At 41.2% G+C, this 22,609-nt stretch overlaps 1 long non-coding RNA gene and 1 other non-coding gene across 7 annotated transcripts in view; both read right to left on the bottom strand.

Annotated features, from left to right (window-relative positions):
- The window catches only part of LOC100939643 (uncharacterized), a 228,082-nt gene that overhangs the window by 171,130 nt on the left and 34,343 nt on the right, over positions 1 to 22,609 (bottom strand). The window lies entirely within an intron of this gene.
- Positions 2,036 to 2,142, bottom strand: LOC112134430 (U6 spliceosomal RNA). Its single transcript, XR_002915863.1, has one exon. It is a non-coding gene; the product is annotated as a U6 spliceosomal RNA (small nuclear RNA).

Here is a 22,609-nt window from a genome sequence, read left to right on the forward strand (position 1 = left end):
TCCCTTTTTTTTTTCTTTTTGAGACGGAGTCTCACACTGTCACCCAGGCTGGAGTGCAACAGGATAGTCTCAGCTCACTGCAACCTCCGCCTCCCAGGTTCAAGTGATTCTCCTGCCTCAGTCTCCCAAGTAGCTGGGATTACAGGCTCCCACCACTGCGCCAGGCTAATTTTTGTATTTTTAGTAGAGACGGGGTTTTGTCATGTTGGCCAGGCTGGTCTTAAACTCCTGACCTCAGGTGATCCACCCGCCTCGGCCTCCCAAAGTGCTGGGATTACAGGCATGAGCCACCGCACCCGGCCCTTATTTATTATTTTTGAGACAGGGTCTGGCTCTGTCACCCAGGCTGGAGGGCAGTGACAAGATCTCAGCTCACTGCAGCCTTCGCCTCCCAGGCTCAAGTGATCCTTCCACCTCAGCCCATTAAGTAGCTGGGACCACAGGTGCACGCCACCACACCTGGCTAATTTTTTGTATTTTTGGTAGAGACAGGGTTTCACGATGTTGCCCAGGCTGGTCTCAGATTCCTGAGCTCAAGTCATCTGCCAGCCTCAGCCTCCCAAAGTGCTGGGATTATAGGCGTGAGCCACCGCACCTGGCCATAATGAGTTTTCTTAACAGCTTCTGTCTCCTAATATTGATTCACTGGTATTTTCTTCTAGAAAAAAAATTTAATAAGGTCTCATTATTTTTAATTTTCACAAGGTTGCCACTATCTTTTTCAAACTTTCATTTTATGTTAAATAATCTGAAATCACTGACACCTTCAGCTGATTCTTCTCGATTAACATTATTTTTAACAAGAAAATGCTGTCTTTATGGAAGTACGAAGCCTGGTTAGGTGTAAAGCAAATTCTGCTAAAGAGAGGATATTCTCACTTCTGTTTCTATACCAAAATTATACATATTTTAGACTAAGCATTTTCATAGGTATTATCTTTTTGCCTAAATTGGCGGGTTTTTTTCCCCACTTTTGCCCCTCTGATCCATTCACCAGGGCATACTTCATCATGGGTCATATTTTTTTCTCCAATGCAAATCTCACCATGTCACTTCCCAATTAGAACAGTTTTCAGCATTTCCCATTGCTCTTAGATACGATATCCCATAAGCTTTAATACGGAGGCTTCCAAAGCCCTGCATGACCTGCTCCCTTCCCACCTCTCAGGCCACCCTGGCCTTCTCTCAAATCCCCAAAAGCACCAGGTTCTCTCTCGCCTGCCCCAGGGCCTTTGCAAGGTCTGTTCCCTTTGCTGGGATGCTCTTCTTTTCAGCCATGGTCATCTTTCACATCTGAAAGACCTTCGTATGCCCCCCATCTAAGTTACACCATGCTACTTTCCCTCTCTTCCTCTCAAAAGTACTCTGTACTCTTCCTGCAAAGTGCTCATCCAAATCTGTATTTGTGTGTTTTTAGAAAGCCTATCTCCATCGGACTGTGACAACTTCATGAGGGTGTAGAGCTCGTGCCTGTTTGATTAGTCCCTTAACCACCACTGTTCCCAGCACCTAAGCTTGGTCCTTGGCACCTTGTGAACCTACAATAAATATTTGTTAAATGAATGAATAAAAGACTGAGAAGCGGGGGCAGGTGGCAAGGACAATCCAGTTATTTTGATCCATTGTTATCTATGGTCCTAAATCCAACTACATCATCAGCTTTTCCCTCTATACAGGATGATTCCAATCACCATAGAAGGTCTGTGGATTTAGGAAGGGAGGGAGGGAGGGAGGGAGGCCTTCTCGCCTACTGGCCTTTCCTCTTGACTCCAGGGTCCCACGAATTAACTTCCCATCTCTCTAATCCAGTTTTATAAGAATACTCAAAAGAGCTAACTCCATCCGCTGTCTCCAATTCTTTCTTCCCATTCCCATCAGGCTTTGTCCCCACTGCTCCTCTAAAACTGCTATTGTTAAAGCCAGCAATGTCTTCAACTGTGAAATACCCAACAGCTAGGTACAGGGAGAGGCGCTTTAAAGGGATTATCTCATCCATTTACTTATTTCTTTTTAAAATTTTTTAAAACTGAATTTTAAAAAGATGGACTGCGTCACAAATATGCATGTCATCCTTGTCCAGGGGCCACACTACTCCTCTCTGTATCATTTCAATTTTAGCGTATGTGCTGCCAAAGTGAGCATTATTTATTTATTTTTAGACAGGGTCTCACTCTGTCATCCAGGCTGGAGTGCAGTGGGGCAATCTAACTCACTGCAGCCTCAAACTCCTGGGCTCAAGTGATCCTCCCACCTCAGCCTCCTGAGTTGCTGAGACCATAAGCACATGGCACAACATCCAGCTATTTTTTTTTTTTTTTTTTAGATGGCATCTTTCTTGCCTAGGCTGGTCATCCACTTAAACAGTTCATAGGCTGGCCATGGTGGCTCACACCTGTAATGCCAGCACTTTGCGAGGTCAAGGCAGGAGGATTGCTTGAGTCCAAGAGTTTGATACCAACCTGGGTAACATAGCACGACTCCTTCTCTACAAAGAATAAAAAATTAGCTGGGTGTGGTGGTGCATGCCTATGGTCCTAGCTACTTGGGAGGCTGAGACGGGAGGATTGCTTGAGTCCAAGAGGTCAAGGTTGCAGTGAGCTGTGATCAGGCCAATGCCCTCCAGCTTGGGCAACAGAGCTACACCCTGCCTCAAAAAAATTTTTTAAAAATAAATAAACAGTTCATCACCACCACCTGATGAGGTTAAGTACCATTGTTATCCCCAGAGAGAGGTTAACTGAATTCATTCAAGACTACTTGGGCAAAAAAGCAGCAGAAACCATTTTCACTCGATCTAATGTTCACTGTTCAGTCTTCCTCTTACTGGACCTGCCAGCGGCACAGAAAGAGCTGATCACTCTCCTCTTTCTTTAAGCACTTTCTTTGCTTGGTTGCCAGGACACCACAACCTACTGACTCTCCTCTCCTTCACCGGCCATTCCTTAAACTTCTCATTATCCACCTTTTAATGCCGGCGGGACCCAGGACTCTCAATTCTCAAAACTTTCCTATCTATACTGTCTCCTCCTGGTCATCTCAATGGGTCTCAGGACCTTAAATAAGAGCCTGAACCTCTTCCCTGAACTCAAGGCTCATATTTTCAGCCACCTCCTTGACATCTCCGCTTGGATGTCTAATAGACATTCCCCTCTTAACATCATGCCATGCCAAACTCCTGATGTTCCCCTAGTGCCCCACACCTGAAGCTCCTACAGGCTTGCTCATCTAGGAAATCGTAACTCCATCCTCCAAGATGGAGTTTTCTCTTTCCCTCATATCCTCTGCCCAATTCCTGAGCAAACCCTGTTGGCTCCATCTTAAAACTACATCTGAATTCTAACTACTTCTCCCTGCTCCCACCACTGCCATCTGAGCCTACCTCATCTCCATCTGGATGACTACAATAGCCTGGGAGCTGATGCTTCCCTTGCCTTACTTGCCTGCTGGGAACAGAAAATGCATTAATATGACCACACTGAAGTCTTTCCGTTGAGATTGTCATAGTAAAGATGAATTGTTTATTTGTCTCTCAAATATTTCAGGAAAAAGTTGTTTCTTCCATGTTACATTAGTTCTGAATATTTAAATTGCTTTCCATTATGAAAACCTGTATTAACAAATGCAAGGTCCTTGAAAAAATATTCTATTGTTGCCCTTGACTCTGAAATGAATTAGAGTTCTGTGTGGGCAAAAATATTAGTCCAGTTCTTAAAGATCCATGGAAAATGTTATTTGCTTTCTTCAAAGCTTAAAAGCTTCCTGTTAATCATCAAAATAAGATATCTCCACTGCAGGCATTTGTTACTTGAAGATGAACAGAACAGAATCAGCACCTATACAAAAACCACACTGACAATATCTAATATTTTAGAGAAAATGAAATCTGATGGTCCTGTTAACAATCATGGTATTTTCTAAACCCCTGCCTCCTTTTTTGTTGTTGTTTTTTGTTTAGTCAGGGTCTCGCTCTGTCACCCGACTGGAGTGCAGTGGTACCCGCATAGCTCACTGCAGCCTTCAACTCCTGCCTCTGCCTCCTGACCCTACTGCCTCAGCCTCCTGAGTAGCTAGGACTACAGGCACACACCATCACATCCTTTTTTTTTTTTAGAAAAGGGGTCTTGCTTTGTTGCCCAGGCTGGTCTTGAACTTCCGGCCTCAAACCATCCTCCAGCCTCAGCCTCCCAAAGTAATGGGACCACAGGTATGAGCCACTGCACCAGGCCTCAACTCCTTTCTTTACTACAGTCCCCAAAAAAGCAGAGGCCCTGGATTCAGTGCCTCTAAAACTCCTTTCTGCTAGTTTGGCTCCAGTGCTCAGCACATGCACTTCCCAAGTCGTTGTTTTCTTTGATCTCCTTAGACTCTCTGCCTCCTAGAGAATCTAATCCACATGAACTGAGCTCCTGGATCTTTTACATAACTGTGGTTTTTCACAAGGTTCTTTAAACAAAGGTCCACGTGATAGATTTCTGCTCAAGCTTAGTTCCAGGAAATGTTTGGTTTCTGCAGATGTTTACATGCTTCCGGCTGTCAGCACATGAAAACAATATAATTCTGTTTCTTTTCCTCACTTTAGCAACTAGAGAACATAAAATCAAATATATTGTTCAAATCTGTTCAACACTGGTATATGGAAATACTTAATCCTTAAACTTTTTTTAGGTGAGGTTGGTTTTATTTTTTATTATTTTGCCTTTTGGCCTAAATGTGGTAAGTGGTTTCAGAAACATGAAAAGCTATAAAATGTAAAATATACAAGACAAGAATAAAATTAAAAAAAGGCTGGGTACACTGGCTCAGTGCCTGTAATCCCAGCACTTTGAGAGGCTGAGGCAGGAGGACTGCTTGAGCCCAGGAGTTCGAGACCAGCCTGGGCAACAGAGTGAGACCCTGTTTCTTAAAAAAAAAAAAAAAAAAAAAAAAAAAAAAAAAAAAAAAATTAGCCAGGTGTGGTAATGTGTGCCTATAGTCCTAGCTAACTGGGAGGCTGAGGCCAGAGGTACTGTGAGCTGTGATTACATCACTACCCTCCCGCAGTTACAGTTAGAGTGAGACTCCATCTCTAACTATGAAAGAAAAAAATGGAAAAAGAGAAAAAAGCAGTGGTGGTTTTCCAATGAGAAGGCATGAATACCCAGAATCAGATTGTCATCCCAAAAACAAAAACTCTCTTCATAAGCAAAGTTAAAAAGAGTCCTCCACACTCTTTTTTTTTTTTTTTTTTTTTTGAGTCAGAGTTCCACTCTTGTTGCCTAGGCTGGAGTCCAATGGCACGATCTCAGCTCACCACAACCTCTGCCTCCCAGGTTCAAGCAATTCTCCTGACTCAGCCTCCCGAGTAGCTGGGATTACAGGCACGTGCCACCATGCCTGGTTAATTTTTTGTATTTTTAGTGGAGACAGGATTTCTCCATGTTGGTCAGGCTGGTCTCGAACCCCTGACCTCAGGTGATCCGGACCCGCCTGGGCCTCCCAAAGGGCTGGGATTACAGACATGAGCCACCACACCCAGCCTCCGCCCTCTTTATTTAAACCCTGTTCACTAGTTTGAGTAAAATAATCAGATATGTTTTTGGTTCAATTTCCCTAGCAACACTTAAAAGTTTGAAATTTTTTACAATCAACCTCAGTAAGGCTTCTTTAAACATTATTTTGAAAATTAAAAACAATTTTAGAAAAGCAAGCTAAACTGGTTGTATGACAGGTGTACATTCTAAGTCATTTTGACAGGTGACACCGTGCTGGCAGCCCTCACTTGCTCTCGGCGCCCACTCTGACCACACTTGAGGAGCCCTTCGGCCCACTGCTGCACTGTGGGAGCCCCTCTCTGGGCTGGCCGAGGCCGGAGCTGGCTCCCTCTGCTTGCAGGGAGGTGTGGAGGGAGAGGCACGGGCGGGAACCAGGGCTGCGCATGGCGCTCATGGGCCAGCACAAATTCCGGGTGGGCATGGGCTCAGTGGTCCCCGCACTCGGAGCAGCTGTCCAGCGCCTCCAGCCCCAGGCAGTGAGGGGCTTAGCACCCAGGCCAGCAGCTGCAGAGGGTGCGCCGGGTCCCCCAGCGGTTCTGGCCTGCCAGCGCTGCGCTCAAATTCTCGCCCGGCCTCAGCTGCCTCCCCACAGGGCAGGGCTCAGGACCTGCAGCCCCTCATGCCCAAGCCTCCCCACTGCCCTGGGCTCCTGCGTGACCCAAGCCTCCCTGATGAGCGCCGCCCCCTGCTCCGCGGCCCCCGGTCCCATCGACCACCCAAGGGCTGAGAAGTGCGGGCGCACAACACGGGACTAGAGGGCAGCTCCGCCTGTGTCCCCGGTGCGGGATCCACTAGGTGAAGCCAGCTGGGCTCCTGAGTGTAGCAGGCACTTGGAGAACCTTTATGTCTAGCTAATGGTTTGTAACTACACCAATCGGCACTCTGTGTCTAGCTAATCTAGTGGGGACTTGGAGAACCTTTATGTCTAGCTAAGGGATTGTAAATACACCAATCAGCACTCTGTGTCTAGCTCAAAGTTTGTAAATGCACCAATCAGCACCCCGTGTCCAGCTCAAGGTTTGTAAATGCACCAATCAGTGCTCTGTGTCTAGCTAACCTAACGGGGACTTGGAGAACTTTTGTGTCTAGCTCAGGGATTGTAAACGCACCAATCAGCACCCTGTCAAAACAGACCAATCAGCTCTCCATAAAATGGACCAGCAGTATGTTGGTGAGACCAGATAAGGGAATAAAAGCAGGCTGCCCGAGCCAGCAGTGGCAATCTGCTCGGGTCCCCTTCCACACTGTGGAAGCTTTGTTCTTTTGCTCTTAGCAATAAATCTTGCTGCTACTCACTCTTTGGGTCCGCACTGCCTTTATGAACTTAACACTCACTGCAAAGCTGTAACACTGCAGCTTCACTCCTGAGGCCAGCGAGACCACGAACCCACCGGGAGGAATGAACTCCCGACGGGAGGAACAAACAACTCCAGACGCACCGCCTTAAGAGCTGTAACACGCACCGCCAAGGTCTGCAGCTTCACTCCTGAAGCCAGCGAGATCAAGAACCCACCAGAAGGAAGAAACTCTGAACACGTCCAAACATCAGAAGGAACAAACTCTGGACACACCATCTTTAAGAACTGTAACACTCCCCACGAGGGTCCACAGCTTCATTCTTGAAGTCAGTGAGACCAAGAACCCACCAATTCCGGACACAATTTCATTTGGTGAGCAGTCCAGATTACATGTGTGTACATTGTAATGATCAGCTAAGGACTGACTGCTTTTAGCTCCTTCACCCCTTCTCACCTCTGAGGTTCAGTAATAAATGGCTCCTAACAACTAACTAAAGTATCAATCAAAATCTTAAAAAGGCATTCACTCATTATGCTGTATTTACACCCCCCTTAAAATGCAAAAATTATAGTTATATTTATTAATACAAAAATCCAGACAAGAAAATAAGCAGACTAGCAAGATAAAACCAGAACCTTCAACAATTATACAAAGCATACAAACACGTAGGCCAAATATTAAAGTGAGCCACAAACTTGGCCCTACACTCTCTAGTGACAAAGCAAAAAGGGAAAAATGATCAGTTACAAACTGGACATGATCAGAGGGTAAATTTCAGGGAAAATAAATTTCTCCTGGTACTCAAATCTAAGAAATATTTCTCTAGTGGATCATTCTATACATAATACACTGCGGTCTTCAATAATGTCCCTGAAAGATATGCTGATTCTTATTGCATATAGCATATATAGTAAAAACATAATGCTCTCTGATAAGGTGGATAAATTTTAAAAATAAAGCCTAGAAAGTCTGTTCAACAGAACTTTCTGTAATGATGAAGATGCTCCATATCTACACTGTCAAATATAGTAGCCATTAGCCACATATGGCTAGTGAGCACTTGAATTATGACTGGTATGACTAAGAAACTGAATTTTAGTTATATTTCATTTTAATAGCCATATTACAGCAGCAAATATCTACCCACTGGACAGTACAGGTCTAAAACATTGGTTATCAAACTTTTTTTTAGCAGCAGAACCATTTTGGGGTTGGCAAACATATAGAATCTAACACATTAAAAAAGACAGTATAGTATATATACTTGTAAGTTCAATCTAAAATATTTATAGTCAATGAAAATATAAGGATTCCAATAAATATTAGAAATTGAGGATTTTAAGTGAGAGTTATAAAGTTAGATCAACCCCAGGAAACACTTTTATTTCTGTATTTTGTTTGGATGCACTGCAGTGCCCACGTGGGACTTCCAATTACACATTCTGAGCTACTCAGTTACCAAGGCCACACTCAGCAGCCATCTATCTACTCAGGAAGCATAGAAGAAAACACAGCATGCCAACAGGGCAGTTTCAGGTGTTTCTCTTCATGGAAGGAGCCCCCACAGGAGCCCACACGATCACCCAGGAGCTATTCTCTCTGGCATCCAGCTGACAGCTCAGGGGCAAGGAAATGAAGATCACAAGGGTTGGCCCAGGTACCATGCTGGTTTGGTGCCACTCTGGGAGGCCGAGGTGAGTGGATCACTTGAGGTCAGGAGTTTGAGATCAGCTTAGCCAACATGGTACAACCCTGTCTCTGCTAAAAATACAAAAATTAGCCGAGTGTGGTGGCAGGCATCTGTAATCCCAGCTACTCGAGAGGCCAAGGGAAGAGAATCGCTTGAACCCACGAGGTGGGGGTTGCAGTGAGCCAAGATTGCACCATCGCACTCCAACCTGGGCAACACAGCAAGACTCTGTCTCAAATAAAATAAAATAATGTAAAATAAAATCACAAGGGTGGTGCACAGACATGCTGGCTTAGAAACTTTGTGCCCCAAGCAGAAACCAAATATCATATAATGGTGCTAGTCACGGCGTCCAGGGTTCCCACAAAGGACATACCCATTTCTGAAAAGTCAGTACTTCTGGGGAAGCTACAGCTTCTAATCAGGAATTTAGAGTTCACTTACAGTTCCTCCCAGTCCAGATATATTTACCAAACAGAGGTCACTTTCACCACAACAATGTTGCCTGGTAACATGGTGAACATTTCCCTTTTACCAGGGGTTCAGGAGAACTGAGTAGAGAGTTAATCTAAGGTCAGATTTGTCCTTAAAAAAATGAAAAATGGTTAATTCTTTTTTTTTTTTGAGACGGAGTCTTGCTCTGTCCCCCAGGCTGGAATGCAGTGGCATGATCTCGGCTCACTGCAAGCTCCGCCTCCCAGGTTCACGCCATTCTCCCGCCTCAGCCTCCAGAGTAGCTGGGACTACAGGCACCCGCCACCACGCCCGGCTAATTTTTTGTATTTTTAGTAGAGACGAGGTTTCACCGTGTTAGCCAGAGTGGTCTCGATCTCCTGACCTTGTGATCCATCCGTCTCGGCCTCCCAAAGTGCTGGGATTACAGGCGTGAGCCACCGCACCCGGTCGGTTTTGTTAATTCTTTAGCAACCTTCATGATTAAAAAAAAAAAAAAAAAAGAATCCCACATATCAGGAATAGAAAAGAACTTGCTTAACTTAAAAACAAAAACAAAACCCTACAACAAAATCACACTTAATGGTTAAATAATGGGAGTATTTCCTTCAAAAGCTACGAAATGCAAGAAGGATGACTACAGTCATCACTTTTACTTAATAACATAATAGAGGACTTAGTCAACGTTAATAAAAAAGACAGAAAGGAAATATAAAAATTTAAATGAAGTAACAAAACTGTCTTCATCTCCAAGTAATCATTATCTGTATAGAGAATTATGAAGGAAAACCATTAAAACTAATAAAAAATAAGTTCATCAATATTGTTAAGATATAAGATCAAGATACAAAATTAATATAATTCCTATAAGCCAAAACATCACATTGTAATTTCAATAAGAAAAGCTACCTATCATTTAAAGCAGCAACTAAAGCTATAAGCTTTCTAATAATTAGTCTAACAAAAAAATCTTCAAGAGCTTTATAGAGAACATTATAAAGCCAAGTAAGTTGAGAAATACACTATATTTGTGGATGGAAGACTTAAATAAATATCCCTAAACTGAACTGAAATACAATATGATTACAATCAAAATCCCTACAGGGTCTTTCATGGACCATGGTAAGCTGATCCTAAAATTCATAAGAAAAAAGGGCCAAGAACAGTCTTGACAAATTTGAAGAAAATAGGCAGCCATTCTCTAAAACTTTAAGTTATATGAAACAATGATAAGTAAAGCAGTAAAGATAAATGAAAAACAATAGAGCACCCAAAAAAGACTCATGTATGTTCAGAAATTTGATATATGATGGCAGTAGCACTGCAAATCAGTGGGGAAAGGACAGACTATTGAACAACAGTTATCCTGAGACATAGGTTAAGTATAGGAAAATAAAATCATTATCTCACATCATAGAGACATATTTTCAAGCTATAGGCTTAGATGTAAAAATAAAATTTTGACAATCTTTAGGAAAAAAATGCTCTTCAGGTAATGATTTTTAAAATAACATACAAAAGTAGAAATTATAAAGTAAAAGACTGATAAATGTGTTACATGTTGAAATTTTTTTAAATTCTAAACAAAAGGTTCTTCAAACAAAATGAAAAACCAAACCACCGACTGCAAGATATTAACAAAATACATAACAAAAAGGTATTTTCAGGATACATTTAAGTCCTAAAAGTCAGTAAATAAATACAAACAACTGTATTGAAAAAAATGAGGCAAAAATTGTGAATAGCTAGTTAACAAAAAAGGAAATCAGGGTGAAAATAAACATAAGATGTTCAAGTTCAGTATGATGCAGTTTAACACTACGATGAAACAGCATTTCACATCAGACTGGCAAAGTATCATACACTAATGAAAGAAAGTTACACTGAGTCAACTACTCTGGAGAGCAATTTGGTAATATCTAATAAAGATGAGATGCGCATACCTACAGCCAAGTAATTCCACTCCTGAAAATGTACACTAGAGAAATTGGCACACAAACATAAGGAGGTACATATCAGAATACAGGTAACTGCAAAAAATTGGAAACAATTCAAATGTGAATCAGGAGAATATGCATATAATATAGTCTCATAATGAAATATCGTATATATGAGTATTACCATATATTTATGAAAGAAATAAGGACAGCTACAAGTATCAAAGAGGAATAAAGAATCAATACAGTAAAAAGGCATCCTATGGAATGGGAGAAAATATCTGCAAACCATGTATCTGATAAGGGGCTAATACCCAAAATATATAAGGAACTGCTACAACAGTGGCAAAAAACCCCAAATAACCCACTGAAAAAATAGACCAAAGACTCGAATAGGTATTTCTCCAAAGAAAAAAAAAAAAAAGACATACAAATGGCTAACACGTACAGGTCACCAAATGCCAATGAAAACCACAATAAGATGTCACCTTGTATATGTTAGGATGGGCATTACAAAAAACAAAAACAAAAAACCCAGAAAATAACAAGTCTTGGTGAGGATCTGAAGCAATTGGAACCCTTGAGCATTGTTGGTGGGACTGTAAAATGGTGCAGCTTCTATGGAAAACATTATGGAGATTCGTCAAAAAATTACAAATAGAACTACAATATAAACCAGAAATCCCTCTTCTGGAAATTTATCAAAAAAAACTGAAATCAGAATCTTGTAGAAATGCTTGCAACCACCCCCCTGTTCACTGCAGCATTAATCACAATAACCAAAAGGTAGTAACAACCTAAACATCCATCTTAAATGAAAAAACAAAGCAAATATGGTGTATATATACAGTGGAATATTAGCCTTAAAACAGAAATCTCGTCGTAAGTTACAACATGGATGAACCTTGTTGCTAAGTGATAGATATTATGCTAAGTGAAGAAGGACAAATACCACATGAAACCACATAGATGAAGTGTCTGAAGTAGTCAAACTTACAGAAACACAAAGTAGAATCTGTTGCCAGACTGGAGGGAGGGAAAAATGGGCAGTTGCTATTCAATGGGAACAGAGTCTCTGTCATGCAAAATGAAAAGTTCCAGAGATCTTCTGTACCATATTATGCTTATAGTTAATACTGTACCATACACAATAATTTAAGAGGGTAACTCTCATGTTACATGTTTTTTTTTTTCACAATTTTTTTTAAATGTTAGGTGAAAAGACTAGCTGCAGAGGCCTACGATGAAACATGGTTTATATAAAGTTTCAAATCATAAAAAATAATGTCTTACATACATAATGATGCGGGCCACATGCCGTGGCTCAAGCCTATAATCCCAGCACTTTGGAGGCTGATGTGGGAGGATCACTTGAGATTAGGAATTTGAGACCAGCCACATGGCAAAACCCTGTCTCTACTAAAAATACAAAAATTAGCTGGGTGTGGTGGTGCATACCTGTAATCCCAACTACTCGGGAGGCTGAGGCAGGAGAATCGCTTGCACCTGGGAGGTGGAGACTGCAGTGAGCCAAGATCATGCCACTGCACTCCAGCCTGGGTGACAGAGTAAGACCCTGTCTCAAAAAAATAAGATTAAAAAAAAATATATATATATATATATATATAAAATGATGCAGATGTAAACAAAGGTAGTAAAAGTATAAAATATGTTTGGAAATGTTAAACACTAAACTCAGGATAGTGGTTTTCTACCGTAGAGGAAAAGAGCAGAATAGAATAAAAAAGAGCTAAATAAGAGGTCTCTATTTCATCTGTATTTTTTTTTAATCTAAAGCAAATATTACAAAACTGATGGTATTTGATAGCTTAGTCTATTTTTCTGTATGTCTAGAATATTTTATTAAAGAAATAAATTTTTTAGAACTTAATACCAAGAATATTTTTTTCCTCCTAAGAAATGAGTATGTTTCACCTTCTCTAGTAACAAGTTTCCATGTACCCCCACTGAAGGAGGGATGAGCCAGGGACAGACATTATAGCAAAATTGAGAGAGAGAGAGAGAGAGTGTGTGTGTGTGTGTGTGTGTGTGTGTGTTCACTTTTCAGAAGAGGTCTCAGATTACAACACAGGGATGTGGCTTAAATAAAAATGTTAAAAATTATTAACATAATTGATGCTATTTGTCATTTTGCACTAGGCATCAATAAAAACATGAAGCAAATCTGAATTAAAATCAACACATGTGCAACCTTTTTTCTCAGTTCTGATTTTCTGTTTATATGCCATTTCATTTTATGTATTTGTGCGGTAAAGTTGCCTCAAACCCTCTGTGAAAAAAAGGCAAGCTATTAATTAAAAAAAAGAAACATCCTTTAATAAATTCTACCAAATCCATACAAGGAAACACAAAACAGAAGACTCAGGTGGAATGAATGTAAACATTGAGATAGCAGCCTTGGGACAAGGTGTCAACACAAATGATTCCATTCCTAACTTTCATAAGAAAGGCTCAAACATAGTGTGGGCTATATCCAAGTTCTCATCCTTTTGGCTACAAAAACAAACCTAAAAACCCTAAGGAATATGACAGTAATAGGAGATGTCGGAACTGGCAGGTGAGAAGTATACTGTTGATTTAAAATGCCCCCCAGATGATTCTCATACGCTTCTCCCCATTCCCCCACAAAAGCCCACAATCCCTGACCCAGTTGACACTACTAAATTAGATTTAAATTAGATTTATTCTTTAAATTTGTTAAATATTCAACAAATAGTTTATTGAGCACCTACTCTGTCAGTGTGAGGAAGTGAGTGTCTTTATACTTCTGCACAATTAGAGCTGGGAAAATTTTACTAGGACTTGTGTTAAAGGACAACCTTAAAACTTAAAAGATGACTGAACAGATAGTGAGGGACTTACCTCCCCTGAGCTATGTGTTTACATTTCAGAAGGATGATGAAACCAGGACTGTGGAAATCTTCCAGGGGTTATAAACTCAAGTCTGTTGTCCTAGGTTATTGCTATAATAATCATAATTTGTCCTTGCCCCAGAAACTTCGCATCCACTTTCGGGATAACATGAATAAATATAGGTGTTCAAAACTTATCAGTCCCCAGGTACCATGCTGGTTTGTAGGCACATCTCATAACAGTGATCAAGGTGAAGTTCCTGCTCTCATATAGAGTTTATAGTCAATTGTGGTCCTGAGAAGCAAATAATCTATTACTACGTGGTGTGGTAAACGCATGGCAGGAGATGCTGTCAGAGATCAGGGAAATCTAAACTGAGAGAGCTGATGGTGAAGTTAGCCAGACGCCTTTGTCTGAAAATAAGAGAAAATCCCAAGCCGACAAAGCCTCACTATCTTCACATAACAAGAAATCCCAACAAAGGATGGCTCAGCAATGCAGCAAGGCCCCCGCCCCAGCTGTCTTTCTACCTCCCTCCGTGTGGCAATGATGCTTGGGCTAGCTCCCTTCATGGCTGCAAGACAGCTGGAGCTCGGCCCACAGTGGGCAGAACTTCTCATCCAACTCTTTTTCACCAGGATGGCAAACCTTTCTGGAAGCCTCCACCAGGCTTCTCTTTATGTCTCAAGGGACAGAACTGGGTCACATGTTCATGCTCAAACCTATCAACTGGCAAGAACAGAACCTTCCTGACAGCCGTGGGCTGTGACTGGGGCCTGAGCCTAGCTTCCCCAGAGCATATGGGTATACACAGAAGAGTGGATTCTTAAGCAAAGTGGAGGTTCTGCTAGAAAAGAAGAGGGCACTGGAAGGTTACAGGGAAAGCGACCCATGGGATGTGCTGTAGTCATTAAAGTAATACTTCCTTTGTTTAGAAGGAATTTCCACTATTTTGGCATTAATAGGAAACGTAAAGAAATAAAAGACCACCTTGTACTTAAGCAACAGCACACACATAGAATTTTAATAGAGAAAAACTAAAAATAAATGAAATTAATATGGTGTAAATTAAATAACACAAAGCTGAAAAGATCATAGAGTAATAGAGGTAGATCAGGTTTTTAATAACCAGAGGCAGTTCTGAAAGAAGAGAATTATAAAATAACAGACGCTGCTTTATGTTTAAAGGCACAAAGGTAAAAAATTAGGAGAGACAAGGTAAATTTACTCAGCCGTGACAGAGACTGCAGAACACTGAGAAAATGCACATGGAAATATAAAGCTCTTAGGGGCAGAACCCGAGTGTTTGTCTTGAGAGCCAAGGTTTAGCCCAGGTAAAGGCAGCCGATATGTATGTCTAGAATGAATGAGTGAATGAATGAATGGAGACTCTTGGACTTGAAATACTATTTGACAGGAGACTACTAAAGGTTGCTTATCATAGGACACGTGTGACCAAACCATTTCTGATGAAAACTCTTGCTTTCAATACATAGAATGAAGTGGAGGAGTACAAGATATAAAGTGTCATCAATTAGAAGGCTATGAAAGTCATCTGGACATAAAGTAATCAGGGCCTGGACTGGGGAGTCAAAAACTAAAAATCAGAAGTGCAATGGAAAAAAGTGGTGGTTACACATCAGTATACACACTCTGCTTGTTTTATTTACTAAGAATGTCACAAGCATATAAGAAAGCGGTATTGCACATTTTAGATTCATTTGTTACTGCATTATGAAAAACAGGATGGCATTTTTAATCTAGTTTATCTGATCCTGAATTTTAAGAAGGGTTTACAGCATTTCAACTAGACTACTTACCCTTGGTTTCTTTCCCAATTCCAATAGGAAATCTGCAAGACTCAATCTGAATCCACCAGAATCATGATGTCTGTGGCCTCCTACTGCTAGCTATCTAGAATGGCAGCTTTTGTGTATTTAATACTTAAAACAGTTCTGTAGCAAATTATTCTATTAATGAAAATAGTATAGACTCCTTCTGCCCTCTAGTTTTTCTCCCATGTATGTAATAATGACGACCCCAAAAGTAACATCTTAGACATGATTCACAACCAGACCAAATCTATGATTGAGGTAAACAAAATATATACAAAGCTAAGAGTCATTAGATCATTCATGTCTCCAACATCATTTCCTGTAACAATCAATGAGAAGCAATTCACAGATTCCTTCTCAGCTGGGTGCAGTGGCTCATGCCTATAATCCCAGCACTTTGGGAGGCTGAAGTGAGAGGATCGCTTGGGGCTAGGAGTTCAAGACCAGCTTGGGGAACACAGCAAGACCCTCCCCCCACCCCCCAACCCATCTCCATTATTTTAAAAAAGGTATTTTTTAAAAAAGAAAGAAAAAGGATTCTGTTTTAACTATTGTTTGCACATATCTTATATACCATTTGGTCTTCATTTCACCCCTGGCACCTTTACTTACCTACTCTGCTTCTTCATGACTGGTCACGGTAAAAGCTAATTAGTGCTTCTGCCTGTCAGAAGACTCATTCTTGACAGTTCTTGCTGACAAGCAGTCTTAGTCACAAACAAATAGGACTTCACGTTCAGCCAGACTCTAAGTCTCACCGTCCCTCTGGGAGGCAGCAGAGAGTTCCAGCTAACTCGAGAAAAGACAACACAGCCAGAGAGGAAGGCTGCCTGCAGGCTGACAACGCTGTTTCATAGCACCTTAACACTTCCGACACAAGTAGATTACACCGGGGAAGAGTTTAGGGATGAACACGGGAAAAGTACATAAAATTTAAGCAAACAAACAATGCCCTCCTCCAAAAAAAAAAAAAAAAAAGAAAAGAAAAGAATTATTAACACCAGGGAAAACAAAAAGTTGTGCTGGAAAGAAAAGGTAACCATAGATTATATAACTCAGCTGGGAATAATGTTTTCAAAGTCCTAACAATGTAAATGCTGAATTATTCAAAATGTAATTATAATGAAAAGAAAAGGGCTATGCACGTGGGGTGAGGGTGCATAAGATAAATTCACCTGGCCGGGGCGGTGCCTCACGCCTGTAATCCCAGCACTTTGGGAAGCCGAGGCGGGCGGATCACGAGGTCAGGGGATCAAGACCATCCTGGCTAACACGGTGAAACCCTGTCTCTACTAAAAATACAAAAAAAATTAGCCGGCGCGGTGGCGGGCGCCTGTAGTCCCAGCTACTCAGGAGGCTGAGGTAGGAGAATGGCGTGAACCTGGAAGGCGGAGCTCGCAGTGAGCCTAGATGGCGCCACTGCACTCCAGCTTGGGGTACAGAGCAAGACTCCGTCTCAAAAAAAAAAAAAAAAAAAAAAAGATAAATTCTCCTTTATCATGAGAGGTCAAAGGTAATGCCTAAGACTGAAAAATTAAGAAGAGGATAGAGCAATGCCTGTTTAGAGAGCTGGAGGTAAACAAGCAGAACAATCCGCTCTAAGAGTTGAGCTCAGAGAGCAAGGGATGGGGCAGGAGTGACAGCAGGGAGACTGCTGGTCTTTGTAACAAGGCTTGTACCTTACAAGCTCTTGGAATATGCAGGTTGTGTGCATGTACAACTTTAGAGTTAAATTAACACTAGTTTAAAAGTGGCCAAGTAGAGACTAGAACCCAGAGTTGCTTAGTTTAGTGCTTGTGCCACTGTATAATACCCTTTATAAAAAATTACATATATTTTCCACTCTTGAATATATAGAAAACAATATTTTATCAAAACAATGTAATGTACTATTGTTCTTGTCAAGGGTATTGTGTTTTCATTTCATGGACAAAGAAAAAAATCAAATATTCAGCAGCTGAATTGCAGACATACCAGTCTATAATAGGGGCAGGGAAAAACACAATATTCTTGAGTAAGACCTTCTCTGTTAAGGGGCACTCTTTTATTACAGAAACACATAAACACACACAATAAAATACAATGAGGTATCTCAGCACTTTGGGAGGCCAAGGTGGACGAATCACTTGAGGTCAGGAGTTCGACACTAGCCTGGCCAACATGGTGAAACCCTGTCTATACTAAAAATAAAAAAATCAGCCGGGCGCAGTAGCGGGCATCTGTGGTCCCAGCTACTAGGGAGGCTGAGGCATGAGAATCGCTTGAACCCAGGAGGCGAAGGTTGCAGTGAGCCGAGATCGCGTCATTGCACTGCAGCCTGCGTGACAGAGTGAGACTACATCTCAATACAATTTAAAAAAAAAAATTACAATGAAGTAAGCACCACAACACTTCCTTGCCCTGCCTTGGTTTCCTCATTTGTTTTTTTTGGTTTTTGGTTTTTTTTTTTTTTGGGGTATTTTTTGAGACAGAGTCTCGCTCTGTCGCCCAGGCTGGAGTGCAGTGGCGCGATCTCGGCTCACTGCAAGCTCCGCCTCCCGGGTTCACGCCATTCTCCTGCCTCAGCCTCCCGAGTAGCTGGGACTACAGGCGCCCGCCACCACACCCGGCTAATTTTATTTTTGTATTTTTAGTAGAGACGGGGTTTCACCGTGTTAGCCAGGATAGTCTCGATCTCCACACCTCGTGATTCCCCCGCCTCGGCCTCCCAAAGTGCTGGGATTACAGGTGTGAGCCACCGCGCCCGGCCGGTTTCCTCATTTGTAAAATACCTATAGAGTTTTGTGAATATGTACTGAGGCAGTACATATATAGTGCCCGGTGCACTTCCAAGCAGGTAGTAATTACCTGCTAAGTCATAAGAAAAATAAGTCCAAATAGATAAACTCGTGTCTGTTTGATTTTAAAACCATGCTCATTCCTTTACATCACATTTCTAAAATAATCCTATTACCACCTTATTAGACAAAACACTGATTTTGATTTTACTCCTGGGTCCACGTGGCATTAAATAGGACACATTGTGATACATATGTATAAAACCTGAGGGTTAGAAAATATTTTCCAGCTCTCTATTTACAAATATTTATTTAGAAATAGTCGCTTAAAATATGTCTTAAGAATTTGCACAATTAGAAGTGAAGTTCCTGACTTATCAAGGACATAAAACTTGTAGTGAACTATTTTCAATAACCAGCAAGTAAATGATTTGTCACTAGATGGCACTGTATTGGATAATATTTTTAAAAACCTTTTTTAGCACAATGAGATCCAAATTGATTTGTCAAATTAAAAGAGTATTTTCTTAGTCATAGGATGAGATAGGAGGTCGGCACAGGATACAGGTCACAAAGACCCTGCTGATAACACAGGATGCCATAAAGAAGCTGGCCAAAACTCACCAAAACCAAGATGGCAATGAAAGAGACCTCTGGTCGTCTCCACTGCTCATTATACACTAATTATAATATATTAGCATGCTAAAAGGCGCTCCTGCCAGCGCCATGACAGTTTACAAATCCCAAGGCAATGTCTGGAAGTTACCCTATATGGTCTAAAAAGGGGAGGAACCCTCAGTTCCGGGAAATCTCCACCCCTTTCCTGGAAAACTCATGAATAATCCACCCCTTGTTTAGCATATAATCCAGAAATAACTGCAAGTATACTCAGTCAAGCAGACCAGGCTGCTGCTCTGCCTATGGAGTAGCCATTCTTTATTCCTTTCTTTTTTTCTTTTTTTGAAACTTGCTTTCACTTTAAAAAAGGAATATTTTCTTTCCAAAGGAGAGGGTAAGATTAAATTACTTCTGTTTTTTAAGTTATTTCATGGCTTTAAAAATAGTTAAGGTTTAATGGAAAAGAAAATACTGATATAATCAAGTTAAATGTCATTTTTAAACGAATCTGATACCTGAATAGTAAATAACTATTCTGATATCTTTTAAGCAGAAATAATTACAAATATCTCTCCTGTTTCCAGTATAACAAATAAGTACAAACACATACTTAGCTGCACAACTGTAGTTTGTACTGTTAGCACTTGGTTAAGGGGAACTACATTTCCCAGAATCCTTTTCTATACATGATCTAGGCTACAGCTAGAGGAATTCAAGAGGTATTCACTTGAGATTGGGAAGGAGGAGCTGCAGCAGCAGGCACTGCTCTCTCAAGTCATTATCCTCTTTGTGGTTAGAGGTGACAGACACAAATGCCGGCAGGGCCCAGTCTGTCCTCACACACCTCTACTCTGCTGTCCAGGTCTCCCTCACAAATATTGAGCCTATTGGTCAACAAGGGCTCCGGGCCCACCACCAGATGCATGGCAGGAGACATGGAAGTGACATTCAAGAAATAGTTCCTTATTAACCAAGGTATGTTTAGCAAGTTATAATAATGCAGTACATGAGTGAGGCACCTCCTCACATGGTAGCTTCAGTGTGTTAATAACGTCCTATTAATTATACAGAATTATATAACCTTTTGTATGGGTCAAATATTACATAACTTTTTTTTTTTTAAAGAACAAACCACATCTCAGGCCAGTCAGTAATCTATTTAAATATTTAGAGGTAAGTAAGTTGAGACCACAATGTCTGAGCAAAACAGTCAGCTAAGGAAATCCAACTCTCCACCACTCCTTTATTATTTACCAAATTATTATCTGGTTGTTTCATTCATTTTGCCTGAAAACTTTCTAATATTACAGACACCTATCCTTAACAGCCAGCCAGACTCCTAAGTCTGTGAGCCAACCACCAATATGGCTTAGTCTTTGCTTTATTTTCAGTGCTAATAAACTAGATCTAGTGCTGGAACCCATAATGGGTGCAAAAACAGACTCAATAATTGTGTACTAAAATAATTGATGATTAAGTCATCTTCATATCAGATGAGTCTGATTCAACTCCCCTAATGTCAGAGTTACCACAAAGTAATACAAACAGGCCAGGCGTCCCAGCACTTTGGGAGGCTAAGGCGGGCGGATCACTTGAGGTCAACAGTTCGAGACCATCCTGGCCAATGTGGTGAAACCCCGTCTCCAAAAATTAGCTGGGCGTGGTGGCAGGTGTGTGTAATCCCAGCTACTAGGGGGGCTGAGGCAGGAGAATTGCTTGAACCCGGGAAGCGGAGGTTGCAACAAGCCGAGATCGCACCACTGCACTCCAGCCCGTGCAATAGAGCGAGACTCAGTCTCAAAAACAAAAACAAAAAACAAAGCAATACAAACAAAACATCAAAGCAAACAGAAAAATACAGTCCACTTTTGTGGATAAAAAAAATAAGGTTCTGTGTCTGCCATGTTGTTTCTTGTTTGCCTCTGGCAATGTCATCCAGTGACATACAGTCTGAGTGATTGCTTCCAATATAGGTAACTCCCCAAGCCATACCTCTAACACTGGACATCAGCAAAGCCAGAAACCCCTGGGTCCATAAAGCACCTCTGTTCCTCTGTGTGTGTTGTCAGTGTTCAGAGAGGACTCACTATGCTCTGCAGTCTTCTAAACCCTTTACAACCATTATCTCATAGGCCTCCAGCCATCCTTATGACATAGGTACTATTATACATATCCTGGTGTTGACATGCACTAGATATAGAGCCTTGGAAGGTTTAGTAGAGATTGAGTAGCTTTTTCCAAGGCTATACATCTGGTACATTGCAACACCAGGGTCTGAACCAGCTTGGGTCTGACTGCAGAACCCCCAGTTCTCAACCATTAAATGATGGTCCATCGCCTCCACCCCCATATTACATGAGAAAATAATAAACTCTGCCTGGTTTATCTTTATATCCTCCAAAAGTATGCAATGCGCTTGTATTTAGTATGTGTCAACAGTTATCTGTTGACTAAATATATTCTGAGTGAGAAAGTTAGCTGAAGTGCTGCCTTTTATCAAAGAATAATTCCTGCTCCAATTTAAACTAGAGAAGACAAGGCTTCAGAAAACCTAACAGCAGTGCAGACAATGAAGACAAAAACCAGGGATAAATTGTAATCAGGTAACCCCTACACCTCAGACTTATCCCAGTTTTTAGGATTCCAACTACATTACAGGACATGTACCTAACACTATCGTCATACCTTCAGTTCTATTGACTATTCTGGGCTTCCTCCCAAAATGAATAAACTCCAAGTCTCTGCCCCTCCTGGACCTACTTAACTAAGTGGGCCAAATCCAGCCATTTTCTAAGAGATGCCAATTAGAGAATAATGTTACGGAACGACAGAATACTGTGTAAAATAGGGTCTCTTTCTGCCAGTCCCCACTAGTAGGTTTCACACTTGGGTTTTGTCACCCTATCTTAATTGAATACATAGTTTTCTCCTGTAAAGACATAATATTTTGCTTTCTCTTATCTGCTAATGAGAGAATCCTACTTGGTACTCCGCAGTGAATAACAGACTTCGAGTTTGTTCAAAAACACCAAAAAATTTACTGCTACGAAAAACAAAAAAATTACTGCTGTGTATCCTGGGAATTCAAATACTATCCATCTGGACTACATTTTACACATAAAAATCTCACAGTATCCAATTATCATGGTAGGTTTAAAGCAGGGGTATCCAATCTTTTGGCTTCCCGGGACCATACTGGAAGAAAAATTGTCTTGGGCCACACATAAAATATACTAACACTAATGACAGCGATTAGCTAACAACAACAACAAAAAATCATACAAAAAAAAAATCTCATGTTTTAAGACAGTTTACTAATTTGTGTTGGGCCGCATTCAAAGCTGTCCAGGGCCACATGTGGCCTGCGGGCCACCGGTTGGACAAGCTTGGTTTAAAGTATCAAAAGGCATCTACCAAGCCTTCCATGATTTTATTTTATTTTCCCTCTGGCTAGCAATTCCTTGGAGTCAGTCCTTTCTGTTAGGCTGGTCTACCTCCACTCCTAGACCCAGGGTGAGCACTCTCTCAAACCCCAAGGTAAAAGAGGAAGTCGTTTTCCATCTGGGTCCCAGATCTAGTCCTTTCAGGTCAAAAG

This window comes from Pongo abelii, chromosome 6 (genome assembly GCF_028885655.2).
Source record: "Pongo abelii isolate AG06213 chromosome 6, NHGRI_mPonAbe1-v2.0_pri, whole genome shotgun sequence".
In the NCBI taxonomy this organism is placed as follows: domain Eukaryota; kingdom Metazoa; phylum Chordata; class Mammalia; order Primates; family Hominidae; genus Pongo; species Pongo abelii.